Genomic DNA, 15,091 nt, shown 5'->3' with positions numbered 1-15,091 from the left:
AACTCCTCAGCAGCTCATGCAAAATAAAGTGGTGTATTAGAAAATGCACTACATAATAACAGATATTAATCTTTTTCTCTGTTTTACCTGTCTTTTAAAGAACTAAGATGAGAAAAGTGTAAAAGTCATAATGTGAATTGGGGAGCTCCAGAGTTCTCTTGGGCTTTACTTGTTTGTTGAGTTTGGCTGTCATTGTCTCATCCACACGCAGCCTGGTCTCTGCAGCATACCTGGGAATCGCGTTTGCTTCAGGTGCAGAACACCCCAGTCCGAAGCAGGGAGGAAAGTCTCCTGCCCTGAGGTCAGACTGGTTGGGCTGAGGGGCTGCATCTACCAACACAGGCTGTAAAGGGGCTGCTCGGGCAAGAGGCTGCCCAGGGCTGAGACCTGGGCTCCGCTGCCCCGCAGCTCCCACCTGGCTGGAACGAGATGGCTTCCTTGCTTCAGAAGGGCGTCACAAAGTTAAAATACATTAAAGATGGCAAGGTACTTAGACATTGCAGCTTTGGATGGGGAACATGGGATCGTTTAAGCACCTTAGGAACAGAAGTTGATTAATATAGACACAGCTTTGCTTTCCTTGAAGTAAATGTAAAAAGGGAAAAATTCCCTGTCCTTCAAAAGAGAAAGGAGTATAAGGTAAGAAAATGAAAGGCTGCTACAATGGTGGCAAAGGCTAGCATGGTATTATCGTAACACCAATGAGTAGGAATTGGAGGAATCCTACAGCCTAGCTGTATATTACAAACAAGAGTGTAGGTTTTAATGAAACCTTTTAATCTTCAGAGACAATTTATGGGCTTCCTGCTGCTGGGTGCCCAACCACCCATTCCCCACAATCTCCCCCAGCCCTGGCTGTCTCCCTGAAGCTGTGTGGCACCAGGTGCGGGTGGCAGCTCTGGGGCTCAGATGCGATGGCGGTGGGCCCCTCTGCCCCGTCAGCACTGCAGACCACGCCGTGTCTCCCTGCTGCCCCTGGGGCTGGCTCCTGTGCAGGAGGGAAGTCAGAGCACGTGCCCCAGCTTGCCATGTTGCGGCATGGGGGAGGCAGCATGGCCCCTTTGTCCACAAACCACCTGGAAACCCCATGGGCCTCAACTGGCGTTTCAGGGCAACCCCCATCTCCTCCCAGAGAGTAAACTTTTTTTCTTAGTAGCTTGTTGATATTCAGAGGGAAAGGGTGCCTCAGCAAGGGCATGGGCCCTCTCCTCAGGGGCCGTGGTAATCTGCTGGGGGCAGCCTGGCCCTTCCCAGCCGCCATGTTGTGGTGCAGGCAGCCTGTCAGACCTCCACTGCTGCCTGCATGTTTCACCTGCCACTGCCCAATCCTCTGTCACCTGCTCCCTCCTTTTTTACTTTTTTTTAATCACTTGAGGTTGAGGTAGCTCCCGGTGCTCTGGATGTGTGCAAAGCTCCAGACTTTTGCCTCAGAAAAGTCCCAGCACAGTCATGTGGGCTTCTGTGAGTAAAACCTGGGAGATACAATCTGCATTTAAAAATCAGTAAAATAAATTGAGGCCTGCAAAAGTGCTGTATAAATCTATACCCAATAATAACAATAGAAAGCTATTAGTTTAGCCATCTAGCCTCCCTTACTGCTTTGCTACCATTATGTTAATAATGATGAGTGGAGTGGCAAGAAAAATGGAGCCGTTTTTCCTACTGAAATGCACTGAAGGAGTCAAAGCTTCTGTAGGAATGGAAAGAAAGATGGTGACTTTTTCCTGGAAAAAAATGGGCAGAAAGTGAAGCTGGCATTTACTGTATAAAAATATTCTTCCAGTGAGGTTCATTATTTTCTGTTTCAGGAGGCAGGGAAAGAAGTTCTGTCTGGAGGGAAGACCAGTAATTTCAATATGTTTTTCACCTGCAAAAAGGGGTGGGGCAACTGCTTTAATGTCAATTCAGATTCTCATATTTTGTTTTTTTTAAAAAAAAGACTTCTAGCAAAGGAATATCAACTCAATATAAAGTTAATATTAAGTAATTTTTTAATTTTTTTTTTTAAGAGATAGAAATGAAGGCAGGGAACGAAAGGAGAAACTGAAGGGGAACTTATGTTTGGGAAGTTATTTCACAGAAAAGGCAAAACAAAGTTTATGGAGGGTAAGTTCTGCAAAAGGACCAGGTGTTTCTGAACCCTGTTCCTTTCCAAGTGCATTCAGTGCTGTGCACCAAAAGAAGTGCAAACAGCAAAAGAAGAGGTACATAACACATTATGATTTTATTAGACAGTCCTCTGCTAAAAAAAAATAAGTATCAGTAGCCCCAGTCTTGCAGTGGCAATAGAATGTCTGTGCCTTTTGTTTGAATTGTTGTTTGAGGGATACTGGCCTAAGATTTCACAAAGTAGCCTTGGGCCTCTCATGCCACTTCCTGCAAGGGCTAGAAGTTCAGGTTCCAGATATCCATGTGTTTACAGGCATGCAGCTGGATCTCTGTAAGGTAGACACTTGCATGCATTGTATATCCTGAAATCATTGTGCTCTGCCCATCTACAAGAGTTGTGTTTTTATGTGTCTTGTTACAATTTCAGGATTACAGAATGTATATGTTCAATATTTAAGTGTCACCCAGAGGCTGCTCCATGTTTTCTTCTCACCCATCCTGCCCAGCCTTACAGACACACTAATTTATGTCCTGATCCATGCTCTGGGAATTAGTGTCATGGCACTGAATAAGGTTGTAAAGAAGTAAAATCTTTTTTTTTTTTTTTTTTTTTTTAACCTCTGTATGTTGAAGGTACTTATCTTGTTGCATGAATATGGATGATAGTTTCCTATGAATATGGAAAAGACTGGGGAGGGATGGGTCAGTGTTTAACTGCTCTTAACCTTTCCACCAAGTTGACCCTACCACAATATGATGCATAGGAGGGGTCAGGCTTAGCTGATTTTCTGTAGAATGCCATTAGTAATTTTTTGCCACATGTTTGCCCTAAAGCCTTGTTTGCCACCTATATAATTATTAGAAGACTCTTATAATTGTATTAGAAATTCTAAGTTGACACTTATGTCACAGTACCATGGCACAGTATTATGTTTAATTTCTCTTTTGTTCATCTCATTTAATGTACTGAAGAATTATACTCAAAAGAAGATCCCACACACTTCTTTTCCTTACTGTTACCAGCTATGTTTTCCTCCCCTACCTGCTAGAACCATCAATTTAATTAAAAAAGGAAAAGAAAAAAAAAAGCATGTATAGGTTTGCATGCTCAAAATATCAAGTGGGTAAACACCTCATTTCATATGTTGTTTTCTGAACCTGAAGTAACAGGACATTTATATTTCCCTGATAGATAGAACTAATAACTTAGTAGTATTACAGGATGATGCTGCTAAATTAATCATGACTTTGTCATATTGCACAATCTGAGCTCTTTGGCGCAGATTATGTTCACTTGATCCTTGTAGAGAGTAAACTCTCTTTCAGTTAGCTTCCTCCTCTACCCTGGCAGACTTGCTTGGGTGTCTCCTGCAGTGGTGCTCCTTTTCATCCCAGAACCCATGGCTGAGGCTTCTTAGTGTAAAGACTCATGAGAAGGTGTTAAATACCAGGTGTCATTCTCACTGGGCCTACCTTGGAATGGAAACTCCTGGTGCAGCCATGAAGTGGTCATCTATGAATGGTTATAATAGGGTCACACTGTGTTGAAAGGGGATAGGATGATTATTTGGGCTTCTCAGGTGATGTTGTTCTTAGGTCTCCACATGGTTGTACCTGATCTCTCATGAAATCTTGGAAATACCTAGCAGCGTTCAGTGCCAATGGGGAGGTGATCTGGATTGCTTTCAGGTAAGACTATAAGTTGAAAATGTACTTGGATTTAATGCAGGAGGAATATTGCAGTAGCTTTTTGGGTTTTTTGTTGTTGTTGTTTTAATATTATTTTATTATTTATTTTCAAGTGTTCTAGTGGGTTGTGGAAGCAGAGGAAAGTCACAAAGAGTAAGCACTATTCAGCCAGTATAAAAGGAGTGGAAATAAGCCTTTTCTTATTAGTCACTTTCTACTTAGCCACATCTCTTGGAACAGCTGAAAACTTTCATCCACCTGCTGCAGATTACTATCTGGATTAACTGTTCCAGTTTGAAACAGTTTTACTGCGGCAGCGATCCTGGTTTACCACTGCTCTTCATCTGTTGTTCTCAAAATATTTAAGTTTTGCACCAAATTTGTCAACCAGTGGATATTTTACACTCTTTTTAGTGATTGAAAATTGATGTAACAAGAACATAAGCTAGTTTTCCAGAGAAGATGAGTAAGCACAGAAAGGTCTGATTGGTTTATTGGGCTCATGTGGTTAAGGTGTGCCAACTTCTGTAGCCAAGAGCAATGCAAAGGGAAGGTTAGCAGCAGATGTGTCAGTCTCTGCTTTCTAGCCTAATAGATGAGGTTTCCAGTCATATTAAAGTAGCAGAATTTTACAGAAGTCTGGACTGGAACTGAAATTTACAGGTTTAGATCTACAGGTTTTTTTGGTTTTTTTTTGCCTGTGAGCAGCTATAAATACAGTGGACATAAGTGGATACTTTTGTGTAGCAGTGTCTTTGAAGTCAAGCCCACATGTTTGAGCAGTTGGCCTTTTGCATGTTAAGTGTAAGTCCAGTTATATTTTTATTACTTAGCATTGCAGTAGTAGCAAGGTACTTAGCTCAGTATTGTTATTTTTGTTTATGCTATGCACTTCTAAGATAATTAAATTATGATAATCTTGTCATTGTGTTAATTACTGTGGACACGTATTGCATAATACAGAATGCTTTCTGAGTAAATTAGCTCCATGCTGCTGTGACTATCCTCTCCTATTTCACTTAAAGGTTATCTGTTAATACATGGTATTCACAGTAGACATATCCACAGATGCTATCCTGCAGAGTTTATAGTTTAAATGTACAAAACAGGTGAAGAGTAGGAAAAGAGAGTTTCCCATGATCTAAAACCAGTCAGGGATGATGTGCACAGCCTGCAGGATCTAGTTACTGCTCCATCCATATCGCTGTCCCTTTGGAAGACCAGTCTAGCATAGATTAAGATACTTAGACTTGCACAAAAGTTTTGGGTGTTTTTTTTATTATTATTATTTTTATTATTATTATTATCATAAAGTAAATGTCAGCTATTCCATCTGCCCCTCAACATAACCATCATTAATTAGCTGATTTCTTTTAGGCGTTGCAGCAGAGGTGGATTTTTAAGGATAGATTTCAAAGAAGCAAGGACAATCGCCTGACAGCTCAGTTCAGGGAGGGCACTCCATGTGTGAGGGGCAGGGTGGAGCTGTGTGTGAGAGAAGCTGACAAACAGCAGAGAAGATTGTTTTTGTTGGATTAGAAGAAAGTGTGTGTGTATGTGTGTGTGAAAGAGAGAAAGAGAAATGCAGTTAGAGACAAGAACAGACAAATAAAGAAGGGTGGAGTTTTGAAGAGTCTTGAAGCTGAGGACAAGAAAACTTGCTGTTGTGAAACCAGGAGGGATTGAAAAGGGGATGAGTTATGTGGTCAGAGAAGACAAGGAATATAACCTGCAAGTGAAAAAAAAAAAAAATTAATGATGCGCTATCTCTTGATATGCTCAGAAAGCACAAATTGGCAGAACAACCTCTGCTTCCAAAACCTTTTAGAAGCTGAACAATTTTTTGAGGAAGAAAAGAGGAGAGAGATGGCATCCAAAATAGCACATTTAAAAAAAAAAATAAAAAAAAAAAATCTGAGCAAGGGCGTTTGCAGCGCTAAAGCAGAATGTTAATTGAAATCCTACTGTGCCAACAGGAACATTGGAAAGAGACCAGTCAGGATTAGACTAATTAAGATGTCTTTAGAAGAAAGAGGAAAAAAAAAAATCCACTGAAAAACTGAACAGGTTGGATTGTCTTAAAGAGGAATTTACCAAATACACAGAGAATTCTTAGAAAATTTGTAAAGTGTGTCCATCTTGCAAAGCATGAATTGAAGTAGACTGTAATGTTGACACAGTTAAAGAAAAGTTGTCTTTTAAGTATCTCTGGGAGCTGATGTCTGGGAATGTGCTGAATAGTAGCTCTTTGTCCCCTACATTTTTATTTTGAGGACAGATGCTAAAGGCTGCTTTAAGGAAGTTGGTGGCTTCTGTATAACCAGTTGTAGTGGGTTTCCCTGACATAAAATGCTTAAGACTCAGCACGCCCTTTCCTTGTCTTCACTTGCTCCCATTTGGTTTTATGTGCCTGGCTGTGGAAAGGGGCAAAGGGACATTCATTCTTGAGCTGGTGAACAGAATTTCTTCTTTTATTGAGGTAAAGATATTATTTAAGGTGACCTTGTCACATCTGTGATAGAGGTGAGATATCCTTCTTTTCGAGCTTTCACTACGCACTGCTCTTGGACACCACAAAAGTGCTTATGTGGCACGAAAACATAAGCAGTAAAGATGGAGACAGCGTTTCAGCTTGCCTTTGCTAGGACTAGTGCGATGTGAGACAGACAGATATGAGTCTGAGATCATTGGTAGAAGGAGCGTTTGCCAGGCAGCTTCCACAACTGGAGCTGGTGACCCACATCCAAGTCTCTTACAGCCCTTGGGAAGATAACCATTGCTTCTGACATTAGAGTGATAATGGCATTTGATGGAAGAAACCATGAATATTTTAATCCTTTAAAAGGAGTAAGGAGTATGTCTAGTGTTGAGTCAAGCTGTTTGAATTATTCAGTGTGAATAAGTGAGCCAATTTATTGGACCTTTTCCTTGTTCACAGATCACTCACAACCTCATCCTTCTTTCCATGACCAGAGTTGCTTTTCTCAAGTGTTCTGCAAATAGTTTATACAAATGTCAGCCAATGGAACTTGTGATCTCTTTCCTTCAACCATTATTAGCTGTTAGCCTTGCATAATTTTCCAAACCATTGCTTTTCTGTGGTTGGATGGCAGGACTTTTAAAATGGGAAAAAATGAAATAGTGAATCTTGAATAAATATACTTCTGTGCAAATACTGTTTTGTACAAAATTTCAAATAGGTCTATTTGTGCAAAAAGCAGCCTTTATCTATATAATCATAAGAACAAATAAGCTCTTGGCTGACAGGTGGATTTTAATGGGGCTTAAATTGTGTAATACCCCGACAGGAGCCTTCTCAGGAGTGAGGGTCTCATGTTGGCTGGATCCACTTCTGCTTTGCCCTGAAAATGTCTCAGCTATTCAGAAAAGCACGGCATCTAATGTACACTTACTGTGTTCAGCAATAGTTTTAAAACCTGGCTGTGAATTTTATTGGAGTTGAAGAACTGCAAATTTGATGAAGAGTGAATATGAAAAGTATTAATATGGTTAAATCAAAAAGAACTCTAAGGAATGTTTCAGAGCCTTGATTTTATACTATTTAACTTGCTCGAGTTTTGCACTGGTGTATTTATTTACCAAAGTCATGGTCTTTCTGCAAAAGTACCCTCTGTAATGACATTCTTGGGAGGTCTGCAGCTTGTCTCACAATTGTACATTTATGAAGTCAACCCAAACAAGTAAGCCTGTCAGTGTAAAATCTACATATTGATATATTACCTTTCTTAACATCTGATATGAAACTACACACAATAGGAAAGCCAGAGCCTTTCTAGAAAATAGCACAGACAGTAAATCCCATTTTAAGCCATTTATCTAAGCAAAATGGAGTGTACAAGGTACTAAACTAGCATGACAACCTGTATTTAGTGTAATGATTTATTTGCTCTTTGGCAAGCTCTAACCATTTACTATTAACTATTGCAGAGGAAAGGTAAGGTTATTATTACCTCATAAAGTAAATAGTGATACTTAACAAAACAGAACATCTGCCCCCCTTATTAAAATATTTTGACAGATTTAAACTGGTTAACATTTAATCTCATTTGTTAATTATGGGAAGCAATAGTATGAGTTCTGAAGACACAAAAATAAATATTTTTGTGATTAGGAAACTTGTTACACTCCAACAATAATTTTTTTCTCAGGGTTCTTTTCTTAATCTGAAAATAATGTAGACATTACTTTGGCATTCTTGTAAATACTGAGGCTACTTGGAACTAAGCCTACTAGTTTTAGATGGCTTAAAAACCCAACCCCTATTTATCTTACTGGCATATAAAAAAGAGAAATATAAAAACAAATTTCTGTGCTTAGCAAAACAGGTTGATATATATGAATTTAAGGGGATAAACCACAGTGTTTTCCTGTTTTGAGAATATAATCTGAGTGCTTCACTACTGGATATTTAAAGACTTTTTTTTTTTTAAAGAGAGCCTGAAAATGCCCTATTTGTATGTTTTAAGGGCTGAGGACAAAAATTGAAAACTAGCCCAGCAAAAGAAAATCATTAGTTTTCAGCAAGATGCGTTATTTGGTCCAGTCCACTATACAGCCACATGACGACAAGCAGGTTGCCCCAAGATGGGAGGCAGGAGCAGGCAGACAAGGATAGCCAGACCTTCCTTGTCTGTGACTCTGTGGATTCACACTCAATTAAAATGACTCTGCAACTGTGGCTTGAGATGGGGATTCCAGAAACTTGAGCTAGACTGTGCTTTTGTAACTTAAGATGCTGTACCTCTTTGGCAAGTAATTCGCTGCTCTACACTTTTTCTGCCTTTCTTCCCCCACGCTAATTTTTTTTCTTGCCTATGTAGAAAAGTTTTTAGCAGTAGGGTTTTTTCTCTTACTACACTTGCACAGTATCCAGAATAGTGAGGTCTGTTTCTCAGCTGAAGGCTACCAGTGTGGAACACAGACTCAAAAAATTTGGATGTGACTGTGTAAGTGGAACTAGTCTGCTTTGCACCAGCTTCATCATTACATGTGGTAGAATGTCCGAAATCTCTATGCTCATCAACTTGGTTTTATATAGCACTTTTTTTACAATGTGTCAAACGCATTTTAAAGAACAATAGCTACTGAGTTGAATAATCAATTATAGATAATAATACAGTACAGTACAGATAGCGCAAAATGTATAATTACAGTATTTGATTTGGTTCTGTTAGAAGTCAGTGGCAATTTAATGTTCACATCATCAGTGGAAGCAGGAAGCCTGTTGAAGATAAATGCTCAGCATAGAGTTAGTTGTGAACTCTGTATCAGCTATTCATAAATGTCCCGTAAAATTTCAGCTTAAGCTCGATCTTTCTGTGTTGAGTCCTGCACCAAAGATGATCTAGAGCAGTTTAAGGTAATATTAGTTTATCCTTTTTCAATTTAAGTATTGACTTTCTGGCCTCTCTGTGGGCTGTATCTATATTTAAAATGTCATCTAAGGTCTGTTATTACAACCTGGAGTATAATCTATTCAGTGGACTTCACCAGTTCTTTTATATAAATATTCACAAGCAAATCGCAATTTTCTCAACATTTATTCCATTCTTAGAAATTCATGAAAGCAGATTTTCCTGAGCAGTCCTCCCCACCCGTTTCTTTTAACCTGAAATTTACAACTAATCCCTAATGCACAGAAATGTAAAATATATAGCTTAGTTGTGACTGATGATGTGATTTTCATGGCCTTGTTTGTACTTCAGCTGGATAAGTGGAAACCTTTTAATCTGCTTTCTGCTGCAAGGATTTTGGAAAATGTGGGGTTTAAATTGTATCTCAGTGAATTGTAGAACACAGAAGCTGAAGAATCACTGTCCCTGAACATTTGAGCTAATAAATCTTGATTGCATGACTACTGTGAGAAGAGGTCTGGAGAGTGTTTATATCTAGATTTAAATGAGTATTCATGTGATTTTATTCATTATTCTCTCCACACAATTAATGAGTTTTCAGAGTATAATCTGAGAGTCTTTCCTTTCTGTGTGTTCTTTGTGCTTTTCTCTTTTTTTATGTCTATTTTTGTATTCCATGCATATTTTTGGTAGTCTATCTTGATTCTGCTCACATGTCTAACCTCTCTCTGTGACCTTTCTGACAAGATCTTGTGACTAAAAGCAGTAGGTTCAATAGTCATGGACAGGATTGGACCCATAAATTGTACATATTCCGTCCAATTTGTCTCAATATCTAGATGAGTCCTCCAAGTCATGATCTCATCTTTACCTGAACGAGGTTTTGAGCATTGGCTTTGTTTCAGCATGAAGCAGTTGTGACACTCAAGAGCCCAAGAGATAATTTTCTAAAATATAAGACTTGATCCTTTTAATTATTTCTGTTTATTCCACATACAAGTTTGTGTGGTTTTTTTTTAATCTAGGCCTAGCATAAACATAGAAGTATATATATATTCGGTGAACTTGTTTTCTTAATTGCTTTCATTTTGTGGGTTTTTTTTTTTTCATTTCTATGTAAGTTTAAGCTGCTTTCTCTGCACATGGATTTTTGAAACTGCTTTAAAAGTCTGTCAAAGACCTGTCTCCTGCATAAAGTGTATAGGTGAGCTCTTATAATCAAGTTTTAAGAGAGAGGTAGGTCAAGAGCTTATGCTCTGTCAGCCGTGTTGGAAGTGGTGGAAGAACAGAAGCTGGCCGCTTAGTACAGCACATAGAAATGTGTAACAGTTACTATCTGCATTGTAAGCTTCAAATCTAGCCTTACAGATAATAAAAACTTCAAAATATTAACCCTTCCAATGGTCCTAGGCTGTTACTCAATCTTTTCTCCCACTTTATTTTTTAAAAAATTTTTTTCCTCCCACACTTTGGCTTTTACAAAAAAATAGACCTTCCCATCCTAAATAATTACCACCCTTCTTTTACAGCCTTACAGCTCCATAAGATGAGCTATTGTGCTAAATAATTAGCACATGCCATTCAGAATATTATAAGGATTATATGCAACATCAAGCAGGAACTATACACTGACACATGACCATATTTTCCATGAAGCTGCACTAAACAGAAATTGGGTATAAGCAACAGGTGCATTTAAAACAAATTATTAATTGTTAAGGGAGAAAAAAAGGGAACAGTGTCATATTCAACCATTAACACAGTAAAGCATTTTAAAGTTTCAGTGATTTGAACCACGACCTCTTTGAACATATCCTTTGTTCATTTGCATACACAAACATTAATCCTGTGCTTGAACACAAAAATGCATTTACATAAAAACTACATCGTGATTTATAATTTATTAAGTAATTGTGGCTGAGATGTTATTGGAAACAAAGAAAACAACTATATTTAAATGCCAGGCTCTAAGGGAGTATAATATATAGCAACTTATTAATAAGGAAGAGGAAATCTTTTCCTTCTAGCATGTCACTAATTAATACAGATTTTCTTTTCAATATATTTATTTTTTCATGGAATTTTATGCTCTGGGATGAGCTATACTACAATATACTGGAGACCCTGGAGGTTATATTCTCTGCTTAAATAGTGGGTAAAATATTGTCACAAAATATATCTCTACATTGCCCAGCTAACATGCTACGTGAAACCTATTAGAGGATTTCTGCAGGGTGTACCTTACTTGTGGATCCCAGTTGAAGATGGGCACTAAGCCATGCAGATGGGAGTAATTTTGGCATTTGAAAAATGGAAAGTCAATGCGCTGAGGGAAGCTAAGGTGATTGGAAAGCTCTCTGGTGAATTCAGGCAGCAGATAAGCAGGAAGATTTTACATTTCAGGTTTGGGATGAGATGCCTAAAGCACCAGTTTGATGGCATTGGAAGTAGTAGTAGGGTTTTTTTAATGAAATTAAGCCCTTTGTGTGTGTCCAGATCCTCTAGCCATTCCTGCCTGTACAGAGCATAGGACTTGCCTATGGTAGTTTCAGCTGCATCCTGGGATCTCCAGAAAATCCTAGTATCAGAAATGCACTTTCTAGTTTCCCTTGGTGTTCCAAGCATAAGTTATTACTGGGAGGTGAGGAATGGCTTCAAAATGCCTCAGGGAAAGACCCTAGGCCTTATTCACTTTGCACTTATTCCTTGTGTTCTTCCCCCTCCTTAGCAGCCTCTAGTCTCAATTTTTGCCTAATGATGGGTTATTTCATAGACTCTCTCTTGCTCTTCCAGTAGGTTTAGCATTTGGTCAATCTGTATTTGAATCGACTGTATTTGAATTGTCCTGCAGGCTGCAAGGCATACAGTCCATTGAGAACACAGGAGGGAGAGACCTGGAGCCAGATTTGTGTTCAGAGCCACTTCGAAGTTTTTCAATTCTGCAGGCAAAATTTAAAGGGACAAGGAACTATAGTCCCAGCTGGGCTTTCTGTTGTCATGAGGAGTAATAATAAGAGGTAGAGCTGGGAGGAGAACTGGAGACAGTCATGCTTCCTGCTGCTGGAGGGGAGAGCACTGCAGGGGAGGGCTGATCTCAGCAGCAGCCTTTTCTCTTCCCCTACACTAGTGGTCCTGACCTCGGACACTTTTTGAGCCAGTCCTCAGAGGTAACTGGCCTGGGTTCCAGGGATTTGGGTTAAGCAAGAAAAGGCAGACACAAGTCTCCATCAGTATCCTTTGTGCTAATAATTGTTTCTTGCAGTTACTTGTAACGACAAGCTTGATCCCACGGTTGAAGTGGTCTTTAGAGGTTCTGTGTTCAAAATATTTAGGGGGCTGCTGAACTCTGAAGAGATCCTTGTTGATCATGTAAAAAAAGTAGTTGTATTAAAGGCTTAATAAGTGTCCAAATGTAGAAGAATTCCCACAGTGGTACCATAAGATGCAGCAGTGACCAAAGAAAGGCCTGCCCTTCATTATGTGAAGCAGATGGCAAATAAAGAATATTTCAACCCAAATGACTAAAATTTGGCAAGATTTTATAACTAGCTTTGTATGATGTCTTACCTCAAATCACCAGCCTCACTTCTAATTGTGTCTATACGTGGTGTCTGAACTTGGCACTTTATGCATGTTACAGGCTGTGGATTGATGCAGGATTTGCATCCTCAGCAGTAAACTACAGGCACACAAGTTCTGTAGTGGATCAAACACATTATTCTTTAAATTATCATGCTGAACTATTAAGGTAGAAATGAGGTTTAAATAGTTCTAGGTGTCTGGTGAAGTGAATATTACTTTATAATTTTCTTTTGATAACACCTTTTTAGGCCTTCCAGAATGCTGAAATTTGATTATTAAAAGTTTGGGAATATATTCTGTTAAAATTTCTTTGGGGCCTGGGAGTAAACTGTGTAGAAGGCAAATGAAACTAAATTATAATTTGTGGTTTGCTGAACTTACAACATCTCAGGCCCATGAAGTTTCAGATGGATTTATTGATACTTTGAAAAATATGTAAAAATAAATAATCAGCTGTCACTCTCTGTATATGTTCTCTGTTTTCTTTAACATTCCTATGTCAGATTCTATAAACTCCAGCAAGAGTCTCTGCATGCTATGTACAGCTTGGCGGCTTTAATGACAAACGTTAAGACTTTTGGCAAAAAATGTTTTGAAAGCTGCGATATAACAAATCCTTTGGATCTTTTGGAATAAAGTGGTTCAAGGTGGCAAATTCCATGGAAAACATGTTTTCCAGAGGGCTGGGCAAGCAGCTGCAGGCCAGCCTGCTTCTGCTCTGTATAAAACTCCATGGTGAAAACATCTTTCAGTAGTAAGGAAGTTAATACAGTAAATCAACTTACTCTGTCTACATATACAGTTATAGTCTTTCACAGCAGTATATTTTATGAATTTTTAATATGCAATTACTATTTTCTGGTTTTATTTTCCTCCCCCTTTCCTTGTCTTTAAGCTCCAAAAGGAAAATGTTTATCTCTGTAACAGAAAACTCGGATTCTGACCATGGTTATGCTTGTGCAAAATTCCATAAACAACAGAAAAGGTTTTCTGGACCATTGGTTGTGTGCTTAAAAACAGAGCTGGACTTGTTAGTCACACAATAATAAGGATGTTGTAGAAGCCAGGTATATTGAAAAAAATCAGATTTATAGATGACTCTTGGCTATGTTTGTTCTTGCTGCCAGATGATGTGTGGATCTGTGCTGAAGGACAATAGTTTGAAAATTTGGGTGAAAATTTTTCTTTGTGATTTACATTTATAAGAACAGTTTTGCTCACATACATGTTTATAAATTCTTTTTTAAGTCACAACAGAGAATCCCATCATGAAATGTATCTTTAATGTTGAATTTATTAACTATGCTTAGTGTGTGAAAAAAAAAATATTGAGTGGGCATACCTTCTAGAATAATCTTTGCATTGTTTGTGACAGCTGAAAGCATAAAAATACTTTTAAAGATGTTAGTCTGTAACTGCAACAGTAGTTCCTGATGCTGTAATATAACAATAATTAAAAATAAAACTAACTACATACAATTTTTAAATTCATGCCTCAAGTTACGACAAAATTTGTTATGTAAGAGGTTGTCTATAACATAGCTACCTGGCCTGATATTCAAATAATTTCTTTTATTCTCCCAGTGTCCTCTGTCTTAAATAAAGTTGGTGGTCTTCAAGATCTTGTTCTGAACATAGCTGAGCTGGCTGAAGAGGTTACCACCTCTGCCTTTCCTCCATCCGTTTGCCATAGCTCCCACAACAGAAGTTACCACTACTTCAGTCTGTTGCATAAATTTTTTTGTGTATTCCTCCCTAACCTACATTAGTCAAAATCAGCTGTATTTGAAAAGGCCCTACTTCCTATCATTTTGACAGGAGAGGAATTAGAGGGCAGCTACACGTGCAGTTACGCTGGCAAATCTGAGGGAGGGCTAATCTTTCCTTATCTCAGCTGCGCTGTGATGCAGCCATAACTGTAAAATTGCAAGGCTAGATAGTATTGCCAAGTCCAAGCATTGGCAAAAATCAGGAGTTTGACTCAAAATTCATGAGACTTAGAAAAGCAATACATTTGAAATTCTTTTTAGTTGCCTTCTGCTTTTTGGAAAAGGCAGAGTTCACATTTCTAAACTTTCTTTAGTGATTCTGAGGGCTAGGAATTAGTTCTGTTTTAAAATAAGCTGAGGTGCGATAGTTAATGATTTGATTCCAGCCACTGTGGGTCAAACAAAAACATCACAAAAGTCTGAGAGCTGACATTAAATCACTCTGGTGTGCAGCATAGGGGAACAAAGCATTCAAGGTGAAATTCTGAGGTTGCTCTGTCCTGTTAAATGATCTAGAATGATCTTATGAGCTCCTAAAAGTGCCATTTCTTTGGGAAGAAGGTCTTT

This window comes from Buteo buteo, chromosome 6, assembly GCF_964188355.1.
Source record: "Buteo buteo chromosome 6, bButBut1.hap1.1, whole genome shotgun sequence".
In the NCBI taxonomy this organism is placed as follows: domain Eukaryota; kingdom Metazoa; phylum Chordata; class Aves; order Accipitriformes; family Accipitridae; genus Buteo; species Buteo buteo.
This window is presented reverse-complemented; position numbering follows the sequence as displayed.